Here is a 21,575-nt window from a genome sequence, read left to right as displayed (position 1 = left end):
TCTGAATCTGGTGTTTGAATTTTCCACAGCGGCACAGTACAAAGTGTGTTTCTTATACATGCAATTAGCAGTCCATGCACGGACCAAAACAACTATATCAAACATATCGTGGCCCAGATGTGGGTATATGATACAAAACACTCTTGTTCAATGTTTTGGTGACAAAAATTTTACCAACATGTATCTACAAAGAGACTTGCACAAAGGTTCTTTATCACTAAACAGTGAAACTTTCTTTATAATTATACTTCTTGTCACTCAAGTTCCTGCAAGTTTTACTCACAGTCATTCCTACATATGTCTACCTGTTGCTGGAAAGCATACATCAGTTGAATATGAAAAATTCCAAATGTAAATAGCAATCTATATTCAGAATGCACTGGTGCTATGACCCTTTATCTGAATCAGCCACATGTTACACGGCTACCTTAACAGTCAGAGCAGAAACTTCTGTCTCTGTGATTGAGGAACTTTCTGAACGTAAGTTGAATTCTTAAGCCAAAGGTGATTGCTTTTCAAGGGCCCCTATCAGGTACAGTTGTCCAAACTCCCAAGTGGTTTGAGTAAGCCACTCCATCTTGAAGAGAGGCTTACTAAAACTCTTGGACTTTTCCTTTCTACCAATTATGCGTTAGTATGCAAATATATGCAAATTTATGCAAAGACGTCCCTCTTTAGCTATATAACATGTAACTGTGAATAAAAAATTTGGAATGATACACATGACTCCATATAGGATTTTGAGGCCCGTGTTTTTTCACCCTGTTGCTTCAAATTTTTCCTAAAAAATCTGGGAACCAACAATTTAAATTTGCTTTGGCTTTATATATGCTCAAAATAAAAGAAGCGCTATGCAAGAAGTGTCTATCCTAAATCAACAATCCGAGCTGCATCTCTTACAATTGGCATGCCACACAGCCAAGTACCACTTGATTATATCCTTGATTTGCAAGCAGACAACCATGCTTCCATTCCCTGAGGCACCTTCAAAGGCTCACTGCCCAACAAATGCTTTGTGATTTATTGTAAGAGGAGTCTCCCAAAACTCCTATCACGCCCTCCAGGAAATAATCACGGTTGTTATTCTTTTAATTGCCATTATCATATTACCAAGAATTATTTCCTTATGGGAACGATACCCTCCCGTGCTTTTGTTGACAACTATACTATTACTGGGAATTAAAGTGTACGTAGTAATCCTGTTATGGACTGCAATATATACAGATAATTAAGATTCTAGACTGACAACAATCTGTTTGCTGTAGCTGCAAAACGGCAGATCAGTTTCACAGACTGGGTGCAACAGAAATAACCGAAAATCCAAAACGCCCAATGACGTGAACTCCTGCCTTTTTCCTCTATGACTACTAAAACGATCGCTGTTTTCGCTGTTTGCTACAGTTAGCAATCAGATTAAACAAGTGGGAAAGGTGATCACACCCTGGCGGAAAAGGAAAGTTAAGAAGATTGAGGCTAAAACCTGAGGATTGGAAGGGAAGCGTGGGGTACTTACTTCCTCCAGCTCACAGCAGTTAGAAAATGAGCGGCATGTGACGTTATCACAGTCAGGCCAAGGCCAATGATCAAGTGCCTAGCGTTTTGACACGTCTATTTATACACAGGGAAGGCTGCAGAGCAGGAAATTGATCCTTTTGTTTGCACATCTACCACAGCCTCACCCAATCACAGGACAGAATTTTCCTCGTCCTTGCCACTCCCCATTTTTGCAAGTTCAAAATCAGACGTATAATGTTGGTTCCAACATGGCCTGTGCTACATGGCATTTGCAGTGGTGCCTGCATTAGCCTGCTGAGGTTCTGTTGGGGGATGTCTTATGATATTACCTCAGAATTGACATCCATTTTCTCCTTACCAGACCCCACGTACACTTGAATTTTACAAGGAAACTCATTATCTGGATGTCTAACCTTCATCCATACACACTTGAATTTGTTTTTTTAGTTTGTCCAATTGATGTCAATAAATACACAGTACTTAAGAATTTTGTCTCTGATTTTCATCCAAGCTACATTTTACCTGTGATCCTCTTTTTGCGGGCTTCTTTACTTGCATTGCTAGAAAATTGATGTTAGCATTTTAATAGCAGGGCTCGAAATTCATTTTTGGGAATAGGTGCACTGGTGCACCAAACCTGAAAAATTAGGTGCACAAATTTTTTTTTTCAGGTGCACCATATAAAACAAAACCTAATTATAGATTTTACTGCTCCTCTTCTGAGCTTGAATCTGAAATGGGAGCTAACTTCGAAATCTTAAACAAGAACTACAACAAAGATTTTATTATTTTTCTGACACTTAGATGCTAGGAATATCCTGCATACTATTATAATGTGATATGTACAAAAATACCTACAAAAATATTTGGGTGCACCAGTACTACTGCACCCACAGCAAAAAATTAGGTGCACAGTTCTAATTTGGGTGCACTATGGTGCAAATGCACCCAGTATTTCGAGCCCTGAATAGCAACATACTTGTATGGTGTCAGCATCAAACACAGTAACGTTATATCACTCACTCACACTCACTGCACGGCTTAGCGTCCGTTGTTCCCCGTTAATTTTATATGTTAAATACAATCAATCTAAGCTTGTAGACTGCATCCTTATAATGTTCATTAGGATGCAAAAGGCAAGGAAATAGAGACAAATCAAGGCTGAGTATGAGCATGACCCAACAAAAAAGTTCAGTAAAAAAAAAGTCCTTCATAGCTAAAAAAAATTACCATAAAAATCAGCAGATGTCACCAGATAACCAAATATTGTTCCTTTCCCAAAAATATCAAAACAGGGCAAACAAAAAATCATATCCTCTTTATGTCTTATATTTCTGATTGCAGAAGATAATGCATATATTTATTCTGAAGCTTGTTGTTTTGTTTGATGTTTTCCTTACTACAAGATTACTGTGCAAAATGACTTCTGTCAACAATAACAACAGCTGTGTGACATGTAACGTTACATGTATTTGATCTAATATCAAGGAGACAACACCATCCAACTCCCATGATTCTTGATGTTTTGGCGGCAACAGAATACTGGAAGCCATCACCTTCTATGATTTTTTATTCAAAATTCTAAAATGTCACCTTTCCATTTAAGGCTAGAATCTCTACACTTCCAAATACTCAAATCCATGGTCTGCTACATGTACATGTATATACACTGCAATATGTTTCAATCTTTACATTTTTCTAGCATGTTACGATTGCGATAACATAGATTTATATGCTTACCCCCCCCCTTGTTTATAATAACTATAAACACTACAGGGTAATTTTAGATTAGTTTAGACTACATGTAGTTGCAATTATATAGTATAATTACTGCATTCAGCCCATGTGGGCAAGAACAGGCCATAAAGATCGTTCATTCTTTCATTATTGCCTTAGTTATTCCATCACGCGCCATGAAGCCAGTGGTAATGTGAAGCGTGCAGCTGACTTGCCCGTGCCCGATGTTGGCACAGTTCTGGGCTCACCAGTCATGCTGGGCACGTTCTCGGCAGACAGCCCTGCCAGACGGTAATAACAACCAGCCTACCGTCTGAGGCCGCCCCATATTTCATCCCCTCCCTTCCCAAAATGGCACGCCCGCACCTGTCCATAACGGGAGCGCGGCTACGACCATACCGTACAAGCAGACATTCAAGAAACTATTAAACGGTCTGGGGAAAAATAAAAATTTTACCTCCCATATATCTCACATATCGATTCCTGATGTCTGTTTTGTAGACTGTTTCGGTCCTTTTGTTGATAGGATTAGCATCATAAGCTATGTAATTAACTGATGAATATGGGATACTGCTATTCTCAGCAGCACAACATGAAAGATGATGATGATGAAGTCTGGATTGGCTGATGAGTCTGCCTACTTTGTGATAATTATTTCTGAACAGCAGACTGGAAGGGGACCACCCTCCCCCTGCACAATTACTCCTCCCTCTCCCTCTCTCTCCTCATGAAGGTCAGAACGCAGCCTTGTTAATTGCTCAGGATGCTAACAAATCATTTCTAGTAAGAGGAACAGTACAGGACAAGAGAAAATTGAAAATACAGCCCTGTATGCATGTGAGAGGCATATAACTGGTAGGACATACACACATGTGTACATACATACATTGTACATACATGGTAGGTACAAATTACGTTATAAAAAATCAATCATTCAACCAACAATTTTATTTTGCTTTGCAGTTAGATGTATTAAAATATGTAATGTTTATCCAAGGAAGCTTTTAATTTTGTTCAAAATAACAAATCGTGGAGAAAAATATGCTTACATGTATATTATATTGTTGAGGTTAGCTGTTGTGGCTGTGTAACAATAGTCAGTATCAGGTCTTTCCTTTTACCTGGCAACAGAAAAAAACATTTAGCAATTTGTGATAAGCTGACTGCCTTTAGTGTCAGAAAGGCACTACTGATATTAAAGAGCTTGGATAGGTAAAGGACCTTTGGCAGATCCTGTACTCCCGCCCCACACACTCTGACTCACACCAGAGTCCTTCCGAAAACAATCGCTGCCCTGTCTACAGTAGGTGTTCCTACCCACTGTGACTCACTTGTACTATCGCCAAGACGATAACTAAAGGTTACATTCCTGCACAAACATGGCCAATGGGGTGCCAGAAGAGATAACCATTGTCATCCCCTGACTAAACTGTTGGACGAAAATTGTAAACAGTACCAAATCAGAATCCTGGTTTTGAACTTCTGGTCCCCTGATGATTCATTACTTAACTTCCAGTTTCAGTTTTTTAAAAGGCAAAAGGTTAAAAGTGTAGTATGCATTTACCTGCTATGAAAACTAATGACAATGTATTTCAAAATCAAACACATTGAACAGGAACATGGCACAAATGCACGAACATGTACTTGTGGAGTCTTGTGACTAAAATGAATCAAATCATGGACATGTTTTGATTCAAAGGCTCAAAGGCAAAGGAGGGAAAGGTTGACTTTGGACCGAGACATTTGTAGCAAACCCCTGGATTGAATGATTACGGTATTCATGAAAGCAAGCACGATTATTCAATGTTCAATGTACCAGAGCTTGCAAGAACTTGGATATAACCCCTTTAAAACTACACAACTTAGACTAGTCCCAGAATCCCAAACAAGGAACTTGAATCTTTGGCTACAAATCAAAGACTTCATGCAAGATTAGTGAATAATTAAGTAGCTCCTGTTTCTAAACTGACTATAGATCATGCTGCTACACTCAATTTCACATGTCACTGGGCCAAAGGCTTTCAGAGCCTAAATCTAATTGGCTAGAGACAACAGGAAGATGAATTGTTACAAAATGTATGATTGGCAAAAGTTTTCTCCCTTAACCAATGGCAAACTATTACAAATTTATAATCAATGCTGAATTATACTGACTTTAATAATTCCCTGTCATAAATGTGTTTCAGTAATTGAGAGATTTTAGTTTATAGATTTTAATCAGTGTAGATATTACTCCCTATTGATTCATATTCTGTAGACATATAACAGTTAGCTACAATGTAGTTGGTAGTACATGAATTGAAGGGCAAGGTTGCAAAAACAAGGAAAAACATTATATTTATTTAAGGCCACACCAATTTAATTTGTTGGTTCTCGGATTCGCCTCTTCGTTTTTTTTCTGATTTGCAAAAAAAAAAAAAATTTGATTCTGGTCCTGAATCAACTGAAAAATGCTCATGTTTTGTCCCCCAACAGTTGAGGAAAGTCCTTTTCTTCCTAGTTGTTACAGTTTTCCCATCTATCATTGCAGTGGTTTGATTAAAAGTTCAAAATTCAATGTTTAAATTGTAACCCAGCCTTTTGTGTTGACTTCATGGCTCATTCCATAGCATTTAAGCCTATAATAGGATGCCTACACCTGTTTTTATTTTTATTTTTTTTCGCCCTGTCGCTTCATATTTTTTCTGAAAAAATCCGAGAACCAACAAATTAAATTGGTGTGGCCTAATGCCCACTTCTTTATTCTACGACTTCTTTATTCTAAACCTTACTTAGAATATCAACGTTTGCCGCAACTTTTGTGTATTAGTTAATTAAACATTGTTTTCATTCCTTTTTGTCCCCTTTTCTTGTTTTTGCACGTCATTGCTTGTTTTCGCATTTGCTATACACTGGTATGAAAGCAGTCCCATACCTCTATCTAGGATACAAACACACTAGAAATAGATGTCCCTGATTGAATGCACAATTTTACCACAACAATAAAGGATGTACCAATCCCACATCGTGTAGAGTCTGGGCTTAGATCAGGTTTAGGAGAGACAGGAAGAAGGGACTGCGATAGGTTGAAGGATGGAGGGATTTGGAAGGACTTTGTGATGCACGACAGGGAACGTGATGGGCTGTTAGAAGTTAGTACCACGTTTAATGTTTTTGATTCTCAAGAAATTCCCCACAAATAAAATCAGTTAGCTATCTGTATACTAACAATAATGTGCTTAGATTTGAAACAACAGTACCTAAACTGCTTTTGGTAAGCCAGTTAAGCACCAAACTTGAGGTACATACACTTTTATGTCTATTGGATATCCTCTTGGCACTGTAGGAATTCAAAGCTGGCAGTGCACCAGGGGAGAGAAGATGTTTTGATCAGATCTGTGTGGTCAATGGGTTGTGATGGCATACCTGCTGACAGTTAATCTAGTAGACTCTGACCACTGGACATGGCAGAGAAACCCTCCGGCCATGCATGAGACAGGATTGACCGTTGGCTTGAAAGTTTATCTTTTGTGAACTTGGAACATTGGCAGAGAAAAAAGTTTTCACAGAGTTGACTTGTCTTCTGCAAATTGGGGAAGTAAATCTTGACTGTGACAGTTCTAAATTAGAGGGTGACTTAATCATAAAAATCAATTCCTGATGTGGGAATTTTTAGATGCTATGCGTGGGGAATTTGTCAAGAATTTAACTGTTGGTAGAAGACATTCTGCAACAGGTTTGAGCTGTAAATTCTTACACTCCTTTCTCAAACTTTCTATCCACAATCCACTGCTTCTCTGATGTCGCATTATGCAGATAAAATGTGACTGACAGGACATTATAACCATCTCTCGAAAGAGACGAGGGACGCCACAAACTTTCCGCTAGTACTTATAGTCCACTGCTCTGCAAGCCATATGAATGTTTTATCTGTGAAACATGATGTCACAGAAGCAGTGAATTGCTCATTCCTTGGCAAAAACGAGTCAAAAATTTGGTTAAGTCCAATTTTTGTGTTGAAAATTCTGTTTCAGATTTGACCATTGTCATAAACTCACAATCGTCTGTGTATAGCAGTCGACAGAAGAATAATAATATTGTCATTACTTGAAGGAACATGGTGACTGTGAAGACTAGCTGACTGCTGCTCACTGCCGTCAGGGACCCCGCAGCAGCACAAGCAAAGACCGGTACTACATTACTTTTAGGAACTTGCAAATGGTTCCTTCCAAACCAGGGTGTGATCTTTTTTCATGTTCCACGACAGGCTCTCTGCTAACTTCAAGTAAATAGCACCACATCTTGAGCGACTTAACACTCTGTAGTGTCAAAGGCCAACTACAGCGCAAAGTTTTAGTCCCACTGAGGGTTAAAGAACTGAGCACACTTCTCTCAGGAGCAATTATGCTGTATCAGTGGATGTGATAGTCAACCTGTGGGCTGTATCTTGGCAATTATATCCAAGTGAGGTCTGTGTCTGATTACTTACTGGGATATCCTCGGATATACAATTTTGTAATAACTATGAGACCTTGGGAGTTTGCTCTAGACGGTAACGAAAGTTCAGATCAGGCACCTCAGATGTAGCGGCAATGTTTCAGTATGTCAAAAGTGTACCTCTGAACAGTTAAGTTCATACCAAAGAGCTCAGTGCACCATCTGTGTAGGTATCTTTCTTTCTGTCAGTCAGTCTCAATATTATTTAGATATGCAGGAGTGCATTTTACTGGCTGATATTGCATTGATAATTGTTTAGATACATGTTTTCAGAGTGGCAGATATACATGTATGTGGCCTGGGGGGAATCACGATTATATCATAGTAGACTAAATTGACAAGGGTACTGTGCAGATCAAGCCAACCAACCAAAAATGTATCCCTAATCTGAGATTTAATCACTGTAAAGATGGCCTGGTATCTGTCTAAGCATGTAACCACACCATTCAATACAACCAGATTTGACTGGTTAGAGTGAGTTTTCCTTCGTCCAGTCCTGTCACCCTAAGAGTTTTTCCCATGAGGCCACCTGTCAGAGATCAGACCCACAGTGCACCAGGGCAGCGGCAGTCCGGATGACACCACGACTGCCTGACAGCCCGCAAAAAAAGGCAATAAAACTTGGGTGATCAAAAGTTCGCCGTCGCTCTGATGAGCACTCGTACAGGCTGTAAACTTCAGACCTCGCCCCCGGGCTGCATGTGACGGGATATTACCACCAGTCGAGCCGTCCCAAGACTGTCATTCGCGAGCCATTAGTAGCTTCACTTTACCACTGATGGATGCCGTGGGCCACTGATGTATTTTCCATCTCGGAGTCAAGGCCTCTTTCGACCCCTTGCTACGACATGCCGTCCCCGACGTGATGAGCTGCATGGCTGCTGAATTCTGGGGGGTTCCATGAAAATTGAGAGGCTTAACCTCGCCCGTGATTATGTCATCTGTCTGCTGCGTGTCTCCCCTGGCAACCAGCTAGGGTCAATCTTGACAGATCTGGTGACTTTCTGAACTACCTTCCATCAATCTGCATGGCAATAGGCAAGACACCTCTGACTTCCATATTGTTTCCTTTTTGTAACAACAAGTTCATGGTAAATATAATGTTTCCAATATTTCTACCTAGTACTACAGAAATTTAAAGTTGGAAGAAAACTAGAGTAATTGGAATTGATGTTGAACCTAAAAAGTTCTTAGAATTGGGGCAGAAATTTTAAGTAAGCACTGTCCGTGGTGCTAGTCTTCTTGTTATCTTGTGATGAAACATCTTGAGCTGTCTCTTTCTATAGTGATTGCTTTTAGGTAGTCTGAATCTTCACTTTATGTTATATAGCTTGGAGTTCAATCATGAAAGGCTCTGGCTGTGAACATAAGAGAGGTCTTACCCAAGAATGTTTATCCTTTTTCTGCCAGCTACCGACACAGCATGGTTCTGTTTCATCTTTAAAACCCCAGTACGTTTGACAGTACTTGAAATGTTTCCAAGCACACTTCAGAAAGTAGTTTGCTACTATAAATATAAACCTTTCATTGCAGAATATCTCAAGATTTGTCTTATAAGTCTTATCAAGAAATCGAAGAAGAGTATACTGTTGGTAATAGTTAGGCATTTATTTTTATGTTTAAATCAATAATTGTCCTATGTGGAAGCAAGAATGAAGAAATATTCCATTTGATTTTTCCCCCAAGTTACATATACAGATATTTAATCATTACTGTTTTTTTGGAAGTTTTCTGCTGTTGGATGTACAGTTCTGTGAAACTGGTCACCTTTTAGCAGTCCTATAGATCCATCAACACTCTTTGAGCTAAAAATATCTCACACACCATGGAAGCAAAATCCCTATGATGACCCCTGCTACTTTTGAAGTTGGACGATGCAACCATTTTGGACACATTGTTTTGTAACTAATGTCTCTTCCATCCAGCATGCTTTCATCAAAATGCCTTCCGCTGACGAACGACTTCGGCACATCCTGCTGACCTCCGCAGCACACGCGCGCGGAAGAAAAGTTTTCTCGTCGCATCAATTGTCTTGGACGGCTTGCATCCAGTTATGCCAGCTGTTGGGGAAAATCCATGGCAGGGCCAAGTTTAGGGGTGAGACAAAGGACTGCTGTCAGGATCTGGTAGGGCTCAGCAGTTCTCCGGGTCTGGTGTACATGTATGGAGCAGGGGTGACGGCAGGGACACATTATTCATCATAGGTAATGCAGATTCAACAATAACTGCAAACACACTCACTGGGAAGAAACTGGCTAAGGCCATACCACTGCAGAAATAGTTTAAACAAGGGAGAGTTAGTGAAAGCATATGAGTGAATGAGTGAAAGGGTGAGAGTGAATGAATGAATAGATATGGCTCAATGAACAAATTAAGGAATGGGTGAATGCATGAATAAAAGAATGAAATGAAGGAACAAATAACAAGTGAATGATTGATTGATTGATTGATTGACTGATTGATTGAGATATAAATGAGTAAGAGTATGGAGTGACTGACTGATTGAGCAGAGTGAGGAATGAGTTTAAGTAAGTCAATGACAAGTGACTATCTGAAAGCATAAGAGGGATGGTATACTAAAAGTGGACTCCGAGGTATGATGGAGAACTGAATTTTGTAAGAAACATTAAAATGTAATGTAATGTAAAAAGTAATGTACGAAATGTTTGCCGTATTGGGAAATACATTCAAAACAATGTAAAAATCTATGGAATGAAACCATGTTCATCCACTTTTCCAGCAATTTCAACCTTGAGTCTTAAATAATCCTTCTTCTGGGACTATCAAATGTAGCTTGCCATTTTACTAATGGTCAGAAGCTTACCTTCATTTAATGCCAAGCAACGTTTGCCATTTGAAAACTTTTTCCTGCGATATATCACGGGGGCTATTCACACCATTTACATGAACATCGAACAAGCATGATAGACCGACTCAAACGTGATGGGTGCTCTCCATTTCCTCCCTCTGGAATAAGCACTCTTCCAGATGGAGAGGAATTCCTTGTCTCCCCAGACTTATTGATAATCATTTTCCTTCCGTGGCAAAACATCGGAAGCCATCGCTCAACTTCCATCAGTTTCCTCACTGAATAAATCTTGGGCCGACAACAGGCTTCCGTTTGCACTGCACTGCCATTTAGAGACAGCGCCTGGGGCCTGTGGTGACTTTTATAAACGTTCACAGGATTGAGGTTGTATTTAGCAACATTTAATGTTAGAATGTTGCCTCAGAGGAACTAGACGTATTAAGAAACCATGGCACATGTAAATCAAGATGACACAAGGATGGTTGGATTCCTGCCCAAGGCAACCACTTTAGGATTGCTACTGTCTACATCAATTTCACTAGGCGACAACATACTGTGGTGAATAGTTTTGCCTGCCTTTCTACGTGCCTACAGGCCAGACGCTGGCCACTTGCTAGTCTATTATGTAATAATGTTGCAGAGTCCTGCGTCCTAGACCTTGCTATCTTTGAACTACAGTTTTAGCAACGACAAATCTTACAAAGTTTAAATGATCCATAAACACTATTTGAGATTCACATGTAAGTTAACATGAAAGGCGCCTTACAGACAGATTTGAGCTTCTCATGAATAAAGAATGGTTCAAACAAACAAACAAATAAACAAACATCATGGTAGTTGGTATTAGTCTTACATAATTAATTACAGTAACTTAATCATTTAAGTACCAGAGTTGTCAACCAAAGATTGAGGTGTTCAAAAACTTGTTTTTTCCTAGAACTATCGTAGAGTAGAACAACTTGCTGCCACCAAGTGAAGTAGGGGCATCATCACTTAAACAATGTTCAGAGTTAGATGTTCAAGGGTTAGGTGTAACAAGTTGCTCGGTGTAACATACATGTAGCCAGCTGCTGTTACACTACATGCCTATGGCAGTTATACCAGCTATACAGATTCAGATTCAGATATTCTGTTGTAGAGATTTTCCATGGATGCATATTCGATGATGTAGTAATGATATCTTTATACTTGTGGCCTTTATGAAGTCACCTTTAAAGCTCCCAGCTATGGATTCATCCATGCACCAAATTTGCATTGGTTATGGCATAAGTCTGTGGGGAAAGGCTTAAGCTTGGGACCCCAACATTTATTGGTGTGAAGGGAGGCACTTACTAGTTTTAAAGTCTATACCCAAAGTTAATCCAACTCAGCTTAGTTTATTATTAGATAAACTTTATTGCACCACAATTGCACATGGTACAATATATGGCACTTATAGTCTAATATTTTGCTACAGAACAACAATCTGCCTTACAAAAGACTAGTACATATAATATGTACAATGTATTACAAGATGAGAATCCCATATTATGGGTCCAGGAATGATTTCGATAATCTTATTTTGTTCTTTTCTCTTGGCTGTTGGCACTTAATAGTGTTTTTGGGGGTTGTTAGAAGATCTCTTTGAGCTGCTGAATTTTATTGAAATTCAAATAAGAACCCAAACCTTGTGGCAACCTAATCAATGACGTTACATGTACATGAATAAGCTCTCTTTAGTTTATCCAATTAAATGAGCAGCTTGGAGTGACAGAACTGTAACAGAATACTTGTTTTGCAGTTCACTATTTTCCAGAGGTGCCCGGCAATATACTTGTCCCAGGAGGGAGAATATCAACTTTTAGAGCAAGGACAGAAGCCCGCCAATTGATTTATTGATTACTTGGTCAATAAAAGATTCATTTGTAATACAAACACATGAAGGGGAATTAAAAATTGATACACTGACGGTTCATGGAATATGATAGAACATGGTCATTCTGCATGGATTCTACGCCAAGGATAATATCAATGGATGAAGAACTCTTTTCCGATCAACCATGCAGAGCTTGTTTTCTTTGACAAACTTGCGTAATGATTAACAGTGCCCTATAGTATATGCTGTATCACTGTATACTGACCCGCCCCTGAAGTACATATACTGAACTGAGAATATACATGGCAGTTTAGGCATTGTCATTCATCTGAAAATGTAGCTTTGGAATAAGAAGTTAAAACTGGTACTTCAAAGATATCCATATAAACTGTTACAGTGTCTACGTTTGAGCTCAGTTGTTTGACTGATGTGTCTATGGTTTGTCTGGCGACAAAAATAGCCATGAAAACATTAGGACTGAGGCATTTTCTATGCTCTGCCTGAAATGAAACTCAGCTCATGCAGAACATTGGGTTTCCCCTATTTATGAATAGTCTCCACAGCGAATGTCTGCTGCCTGGGGCAGTAACCTATATCTAAGCTTGTGGATGAGTGACGGTCTGACGGGCTGTTCTAAAGACTTGACCCTTCCAAGTCACGAGTCATCTGTCAATATTATTATTCATGGGACATCTGCAGTGAGGTGCTGCATTCAAAAGGGACTAAATTCTTCAACTGTTGGGGCCAAAATGTGAACATTTTGAAGTTGACTCAGAACCTGAATTTTTTGTCAAATCAGAGAATAAGAAAGTGGTCAAATCTAAGAACCAACTGCATAAATCGGTATGGCCTTACACTACATGGTACATGTAGGTTATACTTGATGGAACATGTAATGTTACCTTCTATACAGCTGAATAAACTGACGGACTGATCATGAACAAGAGCAAATTGTCCTGCTTAAAGATTCAACAGTACATTTTGTACTCTAATACCCAAAGTACAGATTGAACTCCCAACCTTTAAATTGGGATACACATGCACTATCCACAACCTTAAGGCTAAAACTGTTCTTGCAAAATATGTCGTACTTCTTGCAACTCAACTGAACGTGTGCTTATTGAGTTACAGCAAGAGTTCAAGGATCAGATACAAGTGAACAAACTACAGAAATGTAAGCCCTCTGAACTCTATATAAAGAAGGATGACATGTGGAAATAGAGCTACCAAATGACAGAAAGGGAAAAGTTAAACTCCACTTAATGATTCGCCACTGATCTTTATCAAAAATTCTTGAACTTGCAAGAGTTGAAATTGCCCCTGAATGTCAGGCTGATAGCTGGTGCCGTGAGTCTGTCTGTGTGGGTAAGAGTTGATAGATGACTTTTACAGAGGCTGTTGATGAATTGGCATTACCTCCTCATCAGCGAATGCCTGGCAGCATGTGTGGATATTGTCGACAATCCTTCTGGCCCTGATGAAAACATTTGTCACAAACATCCCTCAAGTAGTAACTACCGAGCGATTAATTAACTACATGTACCACTAATTTGTTTCATTTTTGCTCTGGGCTCTTAGAATCTGGACCGAAGAACATCTTATTTCTGAGTTTTGTTAGCTTTTCTTGATCGATCAGGAAAATCCATTAAGTATTATACAAAATATGATTCTTTCATGTGGGTAGGCCTAAGCAACAGGTGGTTGGTGTGTAAAGATATGAAAAGAGATGTCATTAAACTAAGCTTAGTCTACCTTAGAATTTGTCAGGCAGTTAGCATTTCAGAGGGTCAAGATTTCAAAACTTTCTCAGGGAAGCATGTCCCTAGACACCACTAGCCTAGGATGCAATGCCTTGGGCCTTCTGCACTTATGTTACATCAAACAAAATTGAGATGACAAAAAATTTCAGGCTGGCTAGAACACTCCTCCTGTACATGTACATGATTATGTATGAATTTATTTCTACGCAATACTATAGTCCATTTTTATTATATCATATTTTAGTTTATGTTCCTTAAAGTTTGCAAAAGGTGCAATACACAACCAAGATCCCAATACTTTAAAAGATAATTTGTTAGTAGTTCTCAGCCTTGGCAGTTTTCAATGCAAATTTCAAATTTTTCAAACTTGAAAACCACCAAGGCCTGTGGTTTCTTGTATATCAACTTGTATGAGGTGGCATCATGGGGAATCCCATTACACAGCAAAACAAAAATATGATGCAGTGCTCTTGCTTTCAAGGCAATAAAGGGAGCATTAAAGTTATAGGCACCATTAAGATAGTGCTCCAGTGACAGGAACGCTGGCAAGGGAGGCCATAAAAAAGCTCCAGTGACTGGATCATACTACATTTATGTCATGGCCTCAACAACAAAACTTGAGCTAATGTCAGTTGATGCCGGCTCAAAAATAACATAGTTTTTATTAGCATTTATGAAACAAATTAATCCCAGTATATCTTCTAATGACCATGACCGTAATGAAAGAGTTCACTGGCTCATTTGCACAAATCTGTAACTCCGCTGAGACATACAGGTTTACTCAGGTACAATGTACTGTCATGACATCTCAATTATTTACTTAGTCTATTATTATAATACTATTCCATGAGTTTCTGTATCAAACATAATGTCCACAGAGATTGACACAGGTACAATGTACAATTTGCACACAGTGCACTTTTGGCATATTGCTTTTGAAAATTTTGAAACATGTTTATTCATGAAATACTTGAATCAGCATACTGCCCTCTTTTTATTGGGGTTATGACATTTTTAATGAGATTGTTATATTAACATTTGTATGGCAGAACAAAATGCTGAGACATTATGCCTACGTTCCCATGGCAGAACAAAAACGCTGAGACCCTTCCTACCATAAGGGAATAGTACAATGTATACCATGATCCTGATATAGGAAGGAATAGATGGCAGTCAGCCCAGAGAATTAGTGGTGAAGGGAAACAAGATCATTTCTGGCCGCTCGGATTCTTCCAGCTGCTTCGCTATCTTGAAAGATCCCCCACCCAGTGCGTACACGTACATCAGATACCCGTGTGTGCTTGGCTAAAATCCACGCACGTCCGTGGCATTCACTAGCCACGAAACGTAGCGTTTGCGACTTGGCACACGGAGACAAAGATGGCAGACGATAAAAATAAATGGTAACACTTGTGCATTCTTCTTACTTACATCCGACTAATCCTACTGCGCAGTCAATACACAACTGAGAATATGGAACAATTGACCGTAAGTCACAGAGCACAGGGCCACTCCCTGCACTACTGCCCAGGATTGGGACAACAGTCGGACCATCATCTAACCAGACTAAAGGATGCCAACATTGTGAACTTATAACACATAATGTGTGGGCATTGCAGGAGTACAACTGCAGTCCATCAGTATCTAATTCTGTCCATTTACTGCTGGAGCAATGGTCACTACCTCATTACTACAACCCAGAAATGTTACATGCAAGATCAAGTTACTCAGTAACTTTCAGCCAAACTACATGTAAGTAGTATTGGTTTTGAAACATCCGCTTTGAACTTGAGGATATGATTACAAAACTTTATCAGAGCCTTGAGGTCGAGACAATTGAAAATATTGGAGGATACTGTTGTAATGTGCCAAAAAGATCCGTCAAAAAGCATTTCCTGAATCAGATGTAATAATGACTACAGTGTAACGTACAAAATTGTATTTTCCACAACCTCTAATGCCTGCAATCATTGGAGTGTGTTAAAACTTGCATGACTGTATAACACCGTGCTTCTAAAGTTTGAAAGTTGCCTGGCATCAGCAAAATGCCTGGCAAATGACCATCAGATGATGTAGTCACATAGACCAGGAATGTTCCAATGTGCGGGCTGTCAGAAAGATAACGGTTGTATTGCAGTGCTAACAGGTGATCCAAAACATGTACAAGGCAGCTTCTTTTATTGCTAGGGCATGTGCTGGAGACAAAAAAACGTAGCGTATGAAGGGTCATGGGAAGGGGAAGCACCCACCGGGGGAGCGTAAAAACTCGTAATGGATGGAAAAGGTGTGCCCAGGATGCATCACCTGCTGTAGAGGTCGCGTCAAGGTCAGAAACAAAGTGGAGTGTGTAATGACCGCCGTCCTATTCCAGCCTCATGCAAGGAAATAGACACAGAAACAGGCTGCGAGATTTGATTATCTACCTTTGTTGAGGGACGGGGAGCGGAAATGAGGATGGAAGGGCTCGCCGGAGATATCGTAGCTGCAATCGAAACTGCTGGGCACGAAGCAGTTTAATCGCTTTAAAGGGAGCGGCAGCTCAGAAACTTCCTGTTCAAGATTAGGGTTTTTTTGTTTTCCCATGCTGCTATGGAAATGAAGACTGTCTGTCTAAGCTTGGTGATATTGCCCAAAGGGCCACGTAGCATTATCAACTTGGAACTCAATTGTCACAAATCAACGAGCTTAGCGATGCAAAAAGGGCTGGGATTACGAAGCAGGATGAAAACTTGTGATAAAGCTAGTAAGTAAAGAGAATGAAAATACATGAGTTTGCCTCAAGGTATACAACGTAAGTATATAGTTCAGTATATGCCGATGTATACAACAGTGACATTGGCCTTACTCCGAGTTAGCCAGAGCTGACAGAGCCTTTCATTCATAATTCAAACCAAAAGTGCTCTTGATAACTGTGTCTAAAGTTTAAACAACAGTCTGGTATAGCCTCTGTACACTTGAAGAAGCCACACAGGCGAAACCGTTCGTGTGACAGACTGAATAAAAGTTCAAAACGGGAACTATGCGGCTCCAGACGTCTTACTGAGGGACGACTGCTTGTGCAAGATGTCGGTAGCTTGAGGAATGAATCCCCTCTACTATATACAACACTCTACCCACTTGGCCATTACTCCGGTGCTCAATTTATTGCTCTATGTTAAAACTGCTTTATTGTTGTATAAGTGTACAAATTATGGGGCAAAATTTCATCAGACAGGCAATAACATCACATTGGTACCAGATGATCTGAGCAATAAATTTGAACACATTGCCAATACATGTAATTGACCTAAATTTTGTACTGTTGGCAGCGCTATACAAATCACAGTAATCAATTTATATGGAGATTTCAAGCTTTCTATAAAATGATGTTCTAGCGCTGTTCTAGGTGGAGCTATCGCAAATTGGTCAATCTCAGAGAAAAATCATAAAAATTGGTCTAATACATACAGAAACAACCAGACCTTAATTTTAAGAAAATTCAAAGAGTCTTTGACATATATTTTCCACATGTCACTGAAATTCCCAAAATAGTATGATTATATCCCTGCATGTTGAACAGGAGACAATTAAGAATCTTGTCTAACAAATTTTGGTTTAGTGGCACCACCTGGCAGAACTACAAGGAATTACATTTTCAGGTTTTGCAATTTAATAGCTATCCACATATTACTTTGAAACATACAACATGCCTTTTCACAATCATCTTTACTTTTTGCAGAAAATATTAATAAATATACATGTAGCTCCCAGTAAAATGCTGACATTAACTAGTCAAGGACATGATGATTACTGATATTAGACACATGGAATCAAATTTCCAATGCTGGTCTTTCATATCTAAACCAATAAGTCCTGACCTGTTTTTTTTTCTGTTGAAGTCGTAAAACAAAGCCATCAGACTTAATAATAATAACCCAATGGTATTAACCTTATCGATGAGGAAAATATGTTGTGGTTACTTGAACCTATCTTTAAGAGATGCTGAATCTAAAATTTCTTTCATGGTACAAAATATTTATTGTTATCTATAGCCCCTTTTTGTACATTTCCTTTCCCCAGTGAGCAATACAGTGGTGCAGCTCACAGTACTCTATATCCCATCGGAGTGACTAACCCATCCTCGGACCGTATGAGTTACGATCGCGTCATCTTTTACTTCAGCGAATCTGCAGTTCTGCACGCACCCTCGTAGGTCATCATATTGAATTCCTATTTCTCCGCCACCCTTAAGCTGTGCTGTTCCTTTTTATCCAGTCCTCCATCCCTTTACATCTTCTAAGTGGCAAATCACGGTTTCAATAACATGACAGGAGGGAGCGTTTTATGGCCGTCTGTTCTTCCAGCTACCTTTTTTTACTCCCGTCCTGGAAGCCACACCGGCCCTTAAATTTTACTGCCCATAACCTCCTATTCAGCAAAATGGCCGCAGATGTCAAAAGGTCTTCAATTATAAAAAAACCTCAACATAAGTTTCTTCTTCTGTTCTTCTAGCTACCTTTTTATTCCTACCCGGGGAAGTCACGCTAGTTGTGAAATTTTACTACCCATAACCTCATATTCAGCAAAATGGCCACAGATGTCAAAGGTCTTCAGTGAAAGAAAACTTCACATAATTTTCTTCTTCTGTTCTTGTAGCTTCCGTTTTTACTCCAATCCTGGGATGTCATTCCAGCCTTTGAATTTTACTACTCATAACCTCCTATTCAGCAAAATGGCCACAGATGTCAAAGGTCTAATTGCTGACAAAAAACTCAACATAATTTTCTTCTTCTGTTCTTCTAGAAATCTTTTTATTCCTATGCTGGGAAGTCATACTAGCCCTTGAATTTTATTATCCAGAACCTCCTATTCAGCAAAAGGGCCACAGATGTTAAGGCCTTCAATGGCACATCAAAGAAAAACTTAAGAGTATTGTACAGCCCTTTAAACAATTCATCTGTGATAATACAGCCTAAATTTACAGGATTTTTAGTACATGATGGCCTATGGTTATTTCTTGCATTCAAATGAATTCTAGCTGGTTTTAAAACTTTAATCAGGTATGATAATTTTGATATGTATGATACTTTTATGTGTGCCTTTTGGAAAAAGAAGTATTTTCTAACATTGAGTTGTTTTTTTTTTTCAAAATTCAGAAAAAAATGAAGCGGGCAGATCTGAGAACCAATTGATTAATTTGGCATTGGTCTAATAGCAGAGCAACAGGTATGGAAACATGCTTAAGTTTGCATGTATCACTTTTATCACTTACACTAGACAGACAAGTAAAGTATGGCCCAAATACGGGACAAGGACATCTTAGTCAATGACAGAATAGACCTTGTAAAGTCACATGCCCTACAATATCATCCAGACATATTACAGTCAATAAAACAGCTGTGAATGTTGCCCAATCAATCACTTGAATTAGAACAATTTCCGACTGAGTCAAATTAAAACCAACAACAAGAGTCAAATTTATGCTTTGATGACCATGGAATCATAATGAAGAAGTCCCGATGTCCACTTAAGCTCTTACTAAGAAGGTTAGTCGGGATTAAACATCTTTGCTCTTACAATGCAAGTATTAAAAGAAACTATCACATTTACAAGGTCATCTAATGGCTGAAACGAGATATAGCATCCTGTTCTGTTTGTTGTCAAATTAAAACTGTGGAAACAGTGTGCAGTGAACCCTAGGAATTTAAAAAAAAATCTGAGGCATTGTAGGACGTAAGGTAAGAGAATTGATATACTGTTGAAAGTATGGTTCCTAGGTATGACAATGGGCTATTCTACAAGAAAAGCTTGGGTCATCTGAGGTCATTTAAAATCAATGATGCAAATGTTAATTTATCCAAGTGTGTATGTAATTGCAAATGCATGATCGGATATTGATAACACCCACCTTTCTTCCTAACTTTTGCATATTTTTTCTAGAAAATTGTATCCCTTCATGATCAGCAAGCTAGGCTTTTTTTAGTCAAGAATTCAGGACTTACCCTACTAGTTAAGGCAAAAACACTGACAGAACTCAAAGAGCTCAACAGTTGTCACAGGAAAATACATTTTTGTAGTAACATACAAACTATTGCCTGGTTGAATGTCAAATTCTACACACACACAATAATAATTGAAACCAATACTCACATGCAGCAAAAACCCCCTCCCAGTGTATCTACATAAAATGGTGGATGTTTATCTTTGAAATTACATGTTACCTTGGACAAGTACTTGCCTATTAGACACAGTCCCAAGGGGCCAATCTTGCTGCATCTTTTACACAGGCCTATTCCCGTTTCAAATTTTTATTTCTCGGTCAACTATTTTCAGCAATTTTTGCAACTGAACATCTTATACTCTTTGTTTCAATTTTTCTGTACAAAGTAGCATGTTTCAGGGTTAGATTTTTTTCTCTTGTAATGAAAGTTGAATTTAACACCCCTATATGAGCCCACACATGGTTTGATCCTACCTGGTTGTGTTCAAGGACAAAAAGGTAGGACTATAAGGACAGGTGACATTGATGAATCACCAACCATTGCAGCAGCAAAGGTAAACAATGTCCTGCCACAGCTGGTATAGTCACCCATTCACAAAAACCTACAATGTCTCAATGGACTTTTACAAGCTGTCCTTTGGGTAAAAATAAACAAAATGTACACAATATGGTCGAGTGCTTCAAATGACCTGAGTTCAGTCAGTGTGAAATTGTCCTTGTCCCTCCCCCTTTCATGTTGGGACAGTCTTTACACTATAAGCATGGAGCTTCAATATTTGAAAGTCCTTGCTAAAAGTGATGATTCTTATCGCTTCATCTAAAATTATATGCCCAGGCAAACTTTGTCAATTACTTGGTAAATAGTGATAAACAAAATGTCTTGGTATATAAGGAAGAGGTCTGTATACTGTAAACAATTATATCAATGATCTAAAAACCTTGAATAACTGAGTACACGGTGACATATGATTATGAACACTTCAAATACTGTCTAGACAGAAAGGAAGAAAAACTGCCACAATCTGTCAGGCAATAATAATAGGGAGTTTCCACAAATGTAACATAGAATATAACAGTTTGGGAGTCATTTACTAATACCAGTGTTATGGATACAGCAGTATTCAATTGACATTAGTGGCAATGAATAATTCATCCATGCAGGCTTCTTGGTGCCAGAAATTTTCATTGAAGATCCTCCATTCAAGTGCACTTTGAAGATTGCAAGACTCTTATAATTACACAGCATAACTACTTCCAACTGTACAGAGTCTCTTGCATTTTACAGGGTGCATTCACTTGAATGGTAGTAAGTTCTGATATCCTTGTTGGGTTCAAGTTGGGGAAAGAAATATTTCAGCCAAAGACAGTTGTAGCTTAGACAGGCACATTTATTGTAGGTGCATTCTGTATGAAGGACATAACATTGCTTTTACAAGGTTTCTG

The 21,575-nt window shown here is 38.9% G+C and overlaps 1 protein-coding gene and 1 long non-coding RNA gene across 15 annotated transcripts in view; one reads left to right on the top strand and one right to left on the bottom strand.

The window, feature by feature from the left end:
- LOC109477797 overlaps window positions 1-18,340 on the top strand; it is a 38,632-nt gene extending 20,292 nt beyond the window's left edge. The window contains exon 2 of the long non-coding RNA XR_002140691.1: window positions 18,212-18,340. This is a non-coding gene — a long non-coding RNA (uncharacterized LOC109477797). The remainder of the gene's footprint in view (window positions 1-18,211) is intronic.
- The window catches only part of LOC109477773 (muscleblind-like protein 3), a 134,397-nt gene extending 114,096 nt beyond the window's left edge, over window positions 1-20,301 (bottom strand). For 13 of the 14 annotated variants that reach the window (XR_002140688.1, XR_002140689.1, XM_019779147.1 and 10 more), the window contains exon 1: window positions 1,514-1,631. The gene's annotated coding sequence lies outside the window, so the exon portion shown is untranslated. Of the gene's footprint in view, window positions 1-1,513; window positions 1,632-20,281 lie in introns of those variants that run through there. The other variant, XM_019779143.1, reaches the window with a different exon arrangement.
- Window positions 20,302-21,575: the final 1,274 nt, after the last annotated feature.

This window comes from Branchiostoma belcheri, unplaced genomic scaffold, assembly GCF_001625305.1.
Source record: "Branchiostoma belcheri isolate BF01 breed outbred unplaced genomic scaffold, Haploidv18h27 scaffold41, whole genome shotgun sequence".
In the NCBI taxonomy this organism is placed as follows: Eukaryota; Metazoa; Chordata; class Leptocardii; order Amphioxiformes; family Branchiostomatidae; genus Branchiostoma; species Branchiostoma belcheri.
The sequence above is the reverse complement of the archived record's forward strand: the minus strand, read 5'-3'. Positions and strand labels throughout refer to the sequence as shown.